The 9409-nt window shown below is 44.2% G+C and overlaps 1 non-coding gene across 1 annotated transcript; it reads left to right on the forward strand.

Moving 5' to 3' along the window:
- Nucleotides 1-4564: 4564 nt before the first annotated feature.
- Nucleotides 4565-4672, forward strand: LOC138394911 (U6 spliceosomal RNA). The gene has a single exon (XR_011235428.1). It is a non-coding gene; the product is annotated as a U6 spliceosomal RNA (small nuclear RNA).
- The last annotated feature ends 4737 nt before the right edge of the window (nt 4673-9409 follow it).

Here is a 9409-nt window from a genome sequence, read left to right on the forward strand (position 1 = left end):
CAAGGACTCAATAGATGGTGGTCAGTTTATTTTTAATAACAGCTTTATTAAGATATAATTCACATTCTATAAAGACTACCCTTTTAAAGTTATAATTCAGTGGTTTTTAGCATATTTATAGGGTTGTACATCAATCACCACTGTCTAATTCCAGAAAATTTTCATCACTCCAAAAATAAACTTTGTAATCATTAGTAGTCACTCTCCAATTCCGCCTCCCCCAACCCCTGACAACCACTAATCTACTTTCTGTCTCTGTGGATTTGCTTTTTCTGGATATTTCATATACATTTCATGGTCATGCATGTTGTAGCATGGATCAGTAACTTCATTCCTTTCCATGGCTGACTAATGGTCCATTATATGGACTTACCAAATTTTGTTTAATCATCAGTTCATGGACATTTGGGTTAGTTGCACTTTTTAGCTGTTATGAATAATGCTGCTATGAGCATTCATGAACGAGTCTTTATGTGAACATATGTTTTCAATTCTCGTGGGTATATACCTAGCAGTAGAATTTCCAGGCCATGTGATAATTTATATTTAACTTTTTGAGGAACTGCTATCATTTTATTTGATTATTCACTATGGTTTTCATCTTAATCAACAATTCCTTGCTTCCACTACTACCTGGCATTGAAAGGTACCTCATTCAGAGCCAGAGATCAGTGTTTCCCAAAACGAATTTTAAGGAACACTAGTCCCAAAAGTTGTTTCATGAGAAAAAGATATCATATTCAAAAGTTTGGGAAAACGATGCATGCCATACATTGCAGTTATAATGCACGTTCCCATATTAAATGTTCTGTGAATGTCCTGCAACAGAAGACACCGTGGACGCCAGCGTTTCCTAAATGTATTTGATCACGGACCCTTTTTCACAGAACATCTCTTAACAGAACTGGTATTTTAAGGAACCCATTTTGAGAAACGCTATCATGTACACACCACACGCTAAAACGTACATGCATTTGTGACTAATCAAGATGTGTCTCCAGCCACAGAATGATTCATCCCCTTTAAGGAATCTTAGCATCTTGGGGAAGAGGTAAGTTTAATGCAAATATAATATTTACTTGCTTGAATTGTAAGCAGCAGTGCCCAAAGTCAGTAACTGTGGAACTTTTCAGATACACGGGCCAATGAATGTATTCCTTTTCCTTTAAACAAAGGGGAGTTTGTTTTCTGTCTCTTCTTCCTGAAAGAGTCCTGGCCAATGCGGTTGAGCTACTTCTGGATTTCTCTGATGGGCACTCACGCCCATCAACATGTTATTGAGCAAAACGGAAGATTCAGAAACAAGTTGAAAGTGTCTGCCTGAGGGAAGTGAGAACAGAGAGGTGGAAACAGGGCCGGAGCTGCTGTTCTCCGTAAAAGTCTTGCATTAGGATTTGACCCTTAAATTATGAGCATCTATAACTTAGGATAAAACCAAAATTAAATTTTAAATTGCATATTAACCATACGCATTTTTGTATGTGTATATGTGTTTGCAAATGCATTGAAACTGTCTGGAAGGAGACACATGGAGATAGTAACACTGATGCTTGATGAAATGTGAGAAACAGGGGTTCCAGGAGTTGGGGGAGGGGGAAGAGTGGAGAGTCAGGAACACAATCATTTTATTTATATTATTTTAATTGTATACAACGTGAAGGTATACGTGTGTAACGAAAGGACATTTTAGAAGATTTCGCTTTTTTTTTTTTTGAGACAGTCTCTGTCGCCCTGGGTAGAATGCAGTGGCATCATCATAGCTCACCACAACCTCGAAGTCCTGAACTCAAGTGATCCTCCTGCCTGGGTCTCCCAGAGTGCTAGGATGACAGGCATGAGCCACCATGCCCAGCCAGATTTTACTTTTTAATAAAATAAAACAGTGGATAAAGTTCTCCTCTCCTACGAGACACGGGTCAGGCCCCAATCAGTGAAACCTCCAGAGAATCTTCCTGTCAAACAGCAGCCTCCTAGTGATTCTAGGAGCCCAAAGACCTGCAACTACTGCTGACATGAATTCAGAAGCAGATACATCACCAAGTGGGAAAGTCATTAGACACACACACACACACACACACACACACACACACGAAGAGAGAGAAGGAAGGATAAGCAGGGCATGCTGCTTGAAGAGATGGCTGCTCTGTTTTGTGCTACTGTAACAGAAGGCCACAGGCTGGGTAATTTTATTTATTTATTTATTTATTTATTTGAGACAGAGTCTCACTCTGTTGCCCGGACTAGTGTGCCATGGGCTGTGGCGTCAGCCTAGCTCACAGCAACCTCAAACTCCTGGGCTCAAGTAATCCTCCTGCCTCAGCCTCCTGAGTAGCTGGGACTACAGGCAGGTGCCACCACACCTGGCTTTTTTTTTTTTTTTTTTTTTCTATTTTTAGTAGAGATGGGGTCTCGCTCTTGCTCAGGCTGGTCTTGAACTCCTGACCTCAATCGATCCTCCCAATTTGGCCCCCCAGAGTGCTAGGATTACAGGCGTGCACCACCACGCCCGGCCCAGACTAGGTAATTTATAATGAACAGAAATTTACTTCTCCTGGTTGTGAAGGCTGGGAAGTCCAAGATCTAGGGGCCAGCCTCTGAGGAGGGTCTTCTTGCTACATCATCTCGTGGCAGAAGGTGGAAGGACAAGAGAGCAGGAAAGCGAGGCGGGGGGAAGGGGGCAGAACTTACCGTTTCATAAAGAACCAACCCCTGCAATGATAGCATTAATACATCCGCGAGGGCGCAGCTCCCCAGAACTAATCCACTCTTAAAGGTCCCACACCTCAACACGGTTACACTGGGGATTAAGTTTCCAACACGTGAACCTTGCAGTGCACGTTCAAACCATAGCGCTGGCCTGAGGCTTCAATGCTACCCTCTCAGGCTATATATAGCACTCTGGCCAAAAGCCTCTCTGTTTCTCCTGCTTTTAGGAGAGTTTCTAATTTTAATAAATAATTAACAGCATGCTTATTTGGCTGGGAGCTGCCCTGGGCTAGCTATAACATCAAGGCGTGTTTGCATTTCCGTTTTCAGTCATTTATTCCCTTCCTTGCTGGACCTATTTTTAAAACTTTCCAAATCAAACAAAAGCAGCTTCAGAAAAACAGCTTGCCACATAACACTTTGGTCCAGCTCGACGGAAAGCCAGACCTAGTGAAAGAAAGTTTATTTAAAAAGAAAGATTCCCACCAAAGCAGCCTTTCAATTCGGTGAGAACCGCCAACCTTATTAAACAGCGAGCACTTTGACAAGAGCGCTCAGTCGATAGGAAGGTAGTTACAATATTTAAATTCCTTTCACTCATGGGCCTTTTTTTTTTTTTTTAACAGCTAACGGATATTCCCTTTCCCCTGCACTTGATTCTCCAAATCTGATGTGCTACAATAAAATTATGAATATATGAATAATTTGCACACATTAAATTTTGGAATTGCTCTGAAAAGTGTTACCATGCATTTTAAACATTTTTTTGAAATTTCCTGATTAAGAGGTTTTCAGGAAATGGAGAGCATCAATTTGGAGCTGTGATTAAAGTGAATTTCTTTATTTCTATATTTAAGATTGTGCCTATGCTGCAAATGACATAATTTTAATATAAATGTGAGCCTACTTCAAGTACCATTTAATGTATTTTCACTGGTATATATAACGATGTGCAAACTCATGCTTTCAAAATAGACGTCTCTTCCAAACTTCATCAGGCCAAAATGCTAGGCAAACTCTGCTTTTTCATCGTTTTAACAGTTGTTGGGAAAGCCTGCTTTAGACATGTGATTTTCCTAACAGTTTTCCCCCATCTTCACAGAAGACTCATTTTACATGGCCTCGTGTCTGTAGCCGCAATCCAAAATAAATGCTGACCCGAATAATAAAAGTTAAGCATTCACAGGGCTCTTGTGATGCACTGGGCGTTGTGCTACAGGCTTAGCACTGATTCTCAGTTAATTTTCACATCAACCTGGTAAGGTAGGTGCAGTTACTACTCCCATTCCACAGATGAGGAAACTGAGGCTGAAATTGAGAGGTTACAGAGCTTGCCCAAAGTCCAACAGCAAGAATAGGGGAATGGGTAAAGAGTGAAGAGTTTAAACTAGAAAAATGAGAAGATCAGATTTGTGTTAAAAAGAGGGGAAAGGTCAGATGGAGGGCTTTTGCAATAATTTAGAGCATTGGTCCCCAACCTTTTTGGTAGCAGGGACCGATTTCATGGAAGACAATTTTTCCACGGGGGCGCAGAACTCAGGCAGTGATGCGAGCAATGGGGAGCGGCTATAAATACAGATGAAGCTTTTTACCCACCGCTCACCTCCTGCTGTTCAGCCAGGTTCCTAAGTTTCATGAAAGACAATTTTTCCACGGATGGCGGGGTGGGGGTGGGGCAGCCGAGCTCTATGGCCTGGGGGTTGGGGACCGCAGATTTAGAGGGAACAATGCACAGGATTCAGCCGACGTTGGTATGACCGACTGGATGTAAGGGAATTGATTCACCCAGAAGGATTTGGTTAGCACTCACTACGTGCTACACACGCCACTGGACACTAGGGATACAAAAGATAATGAAGTGCTCGCTTCGGCAGCACATATACTAAAATTGGAACGATACAGAGAAGATTAGCATGGCCCCTGCGCAAGGAAAAAAAAAAATGAAATAAAAGTCTTCTCTTTTTTTTTTCTTTTTTATTCTTTTTTTATTCTTTTTTTTTTCTTTTTTTTTTCTTTTTTTTATTTTTATTTTTTCCTCATTTCTCTGGGAACATAAAAAGTCTTCTTAAGTGGAAGAAAAATCTAAAAAAATAAGCAAACAAAATAATTACCAGATGTATTAATTTCCTGGGAAACAACTTGGAAATTCTGACAACTTCAGGGTTTAAAACAACAGAAATTTATTCTTTTTCAGTTCTGAGACCAGAAGTCTAGAATCATGGTGTTGGCAGGGTTGGTTCCTTCTGGAAGCTCCGGGGGAGAATCCTTCTTTGTTTCTTCCAGCTTCCAGTGGTTGCCAGCAATCCTTGGCGTTCCTTGGCTTGCAGACATGCCACTCCAATCCCTGCCCTCATCTTCACGTGGCATCCTCCCTGTGTCTATGTCCAAATTCCCCTCTTCTTAAAGGACACCAGTCAGTGGACTGGTGACCACCCTAATCCAGTATGACCTCATTTTAACTTGATTATATCTGCAAAGACTCCATTTCCAAATAAGGTCACATCCATAGGTACCAGGGCTTAGGACTTGGACCTATCTTTTTAGAGGATGTAAGATCATTCCAAAGACCCCAGCGTGGCCCACCACTGAGCTGGAAAGTCCCCCAACAGAGCTCCAGTCCTCTCAATTCTAGGTAGTACCCCAAAGAGACCAGACATCATTCCTCACAAGTAAGCAGACTTACCTGCTAGAAAGCTCCATTGCCTGGACCCTCCCTATATTTGGAAAAGTGTCACTGGCTAATATTCATGCCACCTCCCAGCTGACCTTACTCCTCTTGAATTCCCCAGGGGGAGCCACGGAGGTAGATTTTATTGGGTGGCCTCTCTGCTTCACTGATTCCTAAAAAATGAATCAAAAGATAAGAACGAGGGCCTTGGGGTCAGACAGACCAGGATTCAAAATCCAGATTTCACGTCTTGCTTGCTGTATAACTTTCAACGAGTTCCTTAATGTCTCTGAGAGCTTCCTAGTCCTGTTGGGTCAAATAAGAATATTAAGTGCCCAGCTGGAGGGCCCTGGGGGCGTCGGTGACCTAGCTTAGGTGAGGTCTCGGTGGCACGGTGGCGGGTGCACGGTCAGAGCCTGGTCCCTGTTCGGCTGGTCCGAGGCAGACGGAGAGGCGCAGGCCGGCAGCTCACATTTCCAGGCGGACAGCGCAGCTATGTCCACACTGATGGACAGCCGGCGTCTGGGTGCTGCTGCTCCCCCGTGGTTTCTCTGCTTCCAAAATCCTGAGGACTCACAGCTGTCTTGGCAATAATTGGTGCTGCATAAATGAGCAGGCAGGGCCAGCTGTGGAACCCTCCTGGGGGCAGGGCCAGCAGGATTCCCCCTACCCCCACCCCTCCTCCTCCATGCCTGGTACCCCTGGGGTGAAGCCAACTAAGGACGGAGACCGGGAGCCTGTCAAGAGCAGGAGAAGCCATCAGAAAGTGGCCTGGAAGGGCCTGGGAGGAGGTTTCTTGGGCAGTCTCTGGGTAATGCCAATACAGGATCCGATACTCAGTCGTTACCTGCCCTGGGGACAGTGCCAGAGACCATTTCCCATCCAGATGGCTACTGAGAGAAGGACCCCAGGGAGTGGTCAATTTGGAGATGCAACATGGTTAGTGGAGAGAGCCCACCGAGGCAGGTTCAAGCTCCGGTTCTCCCACTTGCAGGCCATGAGACCCTGAGCAATTCTCCTTCCCTCCCCGAGTCTCAGTGACCTCTGCCGTGACACAGAGAGAGCCTCCCACCACCCAATGTCAGTGCCCATGAAGACTAGATCTCTCGGGGGACGTGCACACCAACATGGGTTTCATTCACAGAAGGAACATCCAAGTGGAAGACGGGCAGAGGAAAGATGCGAATATGACACAAAAACGGATAGCAATTTCCTGCCTGCCTTTGGAATGAGCAAAAAATAAGTGAAAACGTATGGTTGGGGCAAAACTTTGGGGACTCTGCAGTGGACCAGAAGAGGCCCGGGGCTGGCTGAGTCATCCGTGTGGGTGATCGTTTTATCCTGTCTGCAAAACAAGGGTGGAACTCCAGAGGGTGCGCATGGAGTGGGATTAAACGTTTGCCCCCCAGCAGGCTCCAAATGGAGGGCTTGCCAAACGGCATCTCAGGGTAACTTCCCACAGCCACTACCCTGAAGATCTGGGAGCAGAGAGGGCGACGCCTTTATTTTTCCTTCTCTTTTCACAAAAGCCTGCGGGTAGTCTCCCTGCCAAGTACTGACCAGGCCCAGCCCTGCTCAGCTCCCAAGGTCAGGCACATTCAGGGCGGGATGACTGTAGACTGGCAAACTTCTTAACCCAAAGATCACATCTCTCTAAATCCTGAAATCTTTACAGATGACAGGATTTGCTTCAAAATAATATGGTAGAAGCAGAAGTGGGTGGAGACATAGATTAGCCCAGGTCTGATGGGTGATGGGTATGTGGGAAATATTTTTTTTAACCAATAGAAGTTTGTTGCTTTTAAATAATTAGAAGTTTCTGGCCGGGCGCGGTGGCTCACGCCTGTAATCCTAGCACTCTGGGAGGCCGAGGCGGGTGGATCGCTAGAGGTCAGGAGTTCAAGACCAGCCTGAGCAAGAGTGAGACCCCGTTTCTACTAAAATTAGAAAGAAATTATCTGGCCAACTAAAATATATATATACAAAAAATTAGCCGGGCATGGTGGCGCATGCCTATAGTCCCAGCTACTCGGGAGGCTGAGGCAGTAGGATCGCTTAAGCCCAGGAGTCTGAGGTTGCTGTAAGCTAGACTGACGCCACGGCACTCACTCTAGCCCGGGCAACAAAGTGAGACTCTGTCTCAAAAATAAATAAATAATTAGAAGTTTTTTAAAAAAATGTAATATCCAATACCTGATAGGTATCAAAAGTCTTTTTAAAGTTAATATTCTTTAACCAAGCAATTCCACTTTTAGGGATTTAGCATGAAGTGTTGCAATGTGGATTAATGGAAAGAGCTATGTAGTTTATAATTGCAAAAAAAAAAAATTGGAAATAACCAAAATGGAAAAAAAATTGGAAGCAACTCGCAGTAAGGGACTGCTTAAAGATTATGGCAGGCCCCTTCGATAGAGTACTAGGCAGCTGTTACACAAGATGATGGGAAAGCAAATAATAAACTAAGAAAAAATATTTGCATTCCCAATTACAAAGGAATAATTTCCCTCACATATAAAAAGCTCCTTTTTATATCAATCAACACACACACACACACACACACACAAAATAATCCAAGAATATGAAAAGAAATGTGTGTATTTGCATGGATAAGGAAAGATCACAATTTGATAATATGCGCTATCAAGAATTAAAATTAATACGACCTCTGGGGAGAGAACTTAGCAATTATCTATTGCTATATTGATCCAGCAACTCGACGTCTGACAATGTATTCAAGGAGCATAAAACAGAGAATGAACGAGGTTATTCAGTACAGCGTTGTGATAGCAAAAGACTGGAAACCACCTCCAAGTCCACCAGGGGAGACTGGCTAAATAAATTGTGACGGAATAAATTCAGCAGATGCGTGAACAGGGACCAAAAGCAACCGTGAGAGCACAACCACCCCAACTTGACCCTGAGGATCCACAGGGAATGGACTTGGGGTTCAAGCCAGTCTTTGTAAATTCCAAGGGCCAGAGAGACCCCCAAATAGCATTTGGGAACATATAAATGCTGAAGTGGATTTTTGTGTTTTAACATAGAAAGATGGACATAATACACTGTTAAGCGAAGGCAGGGGAGTATTAGGGCGTGATCCCATTCCCATCTAAAGTTTAAATGTCATGTGTATGTGTTAGGATACACACCCGAAAAAACTGGAAGAGAAGAGTGTAAGCCAAGCCAGGAAAGCAATTATTAAGTGCCAATGATGTGCTAGGTGTTGAGAACATAGAAATAAGTAAGAAATTAGAATGTAAATTCCATGAAGGAAGAGAACTTTTGTTCTCTTTTATATTCCCAGTGTCTGGCACATAATATGTGCTCAATAAATATTTATAGAATGGACAGAAGAAAGGAAGGGAGCGAGGGTTAGAAAAGGGTCCCCGTCCCCAAGTTGCTCACAGCCTGGCTTGGAGACAGGTGTGGGGGCAGAGAGCAGAGGACTGTGGGAGAAAAGGGCTCTGCAGGGTGGGTGCCTTGCATACACTCTCTCCCATCCTTACGTCAGCATCCTCCCTTCCACAGAAGAGAAGTCATGTGCAAAGTCACTGGCCACGGAGCCCGTCTTCAAACTCAAGGCTTGTCCAGCTGCAAGGAGCTCTCTTCTCTCAGGACAAATGAGAACCAGATTATTCTGGCTGAGTTGGAGGCGAGAGCGCCAGTAGAGAATACACGGCCCCTTTAAACTGGATTTCACACAGCTAGAAACTTTGAGGAAATGAAAGCATTTGTCAACCTCCGGGGGAAACTGGCTTCAAACAATGCAAAGGTGACACCCAATGTCGCTCTAGCGAACTGCACAGAAATCCTAAATGGTGTTCCAGAAGAGAACACGCGTCCAGAGGGAGTGAGGCTGGCCCTCTCCTTTCCCTGCTTTCCAGTCAGTTCCAAGAGGCTCTCAGAGAGGCCAGGGTGCACGAGGAGATCATGCCAGGCCTTGGTCAAAAGATCCTCTGACTCAAAAGGAAGCCCCAAACAGGACGGGCTGCATTCTTCTCAGGGTTGCTATTAATAGAAATATCTTTTCTCTGC

The sequence above is a fragment of the Eulemur rufifrons genome, chromosome 14 (assembly GCF_041146395.1).
Source record: "Eulemur rufifrons isolate Redbay chromosome 14, OSU_ERuf_1, whole genome shotgun sequence".
Classification (NCBI taxonomy): Eukaryota; Metazoa; Chordata; class Mammalia; order Primates; family Lemuridae; genus Eulemur; species Eulemur rufifrons.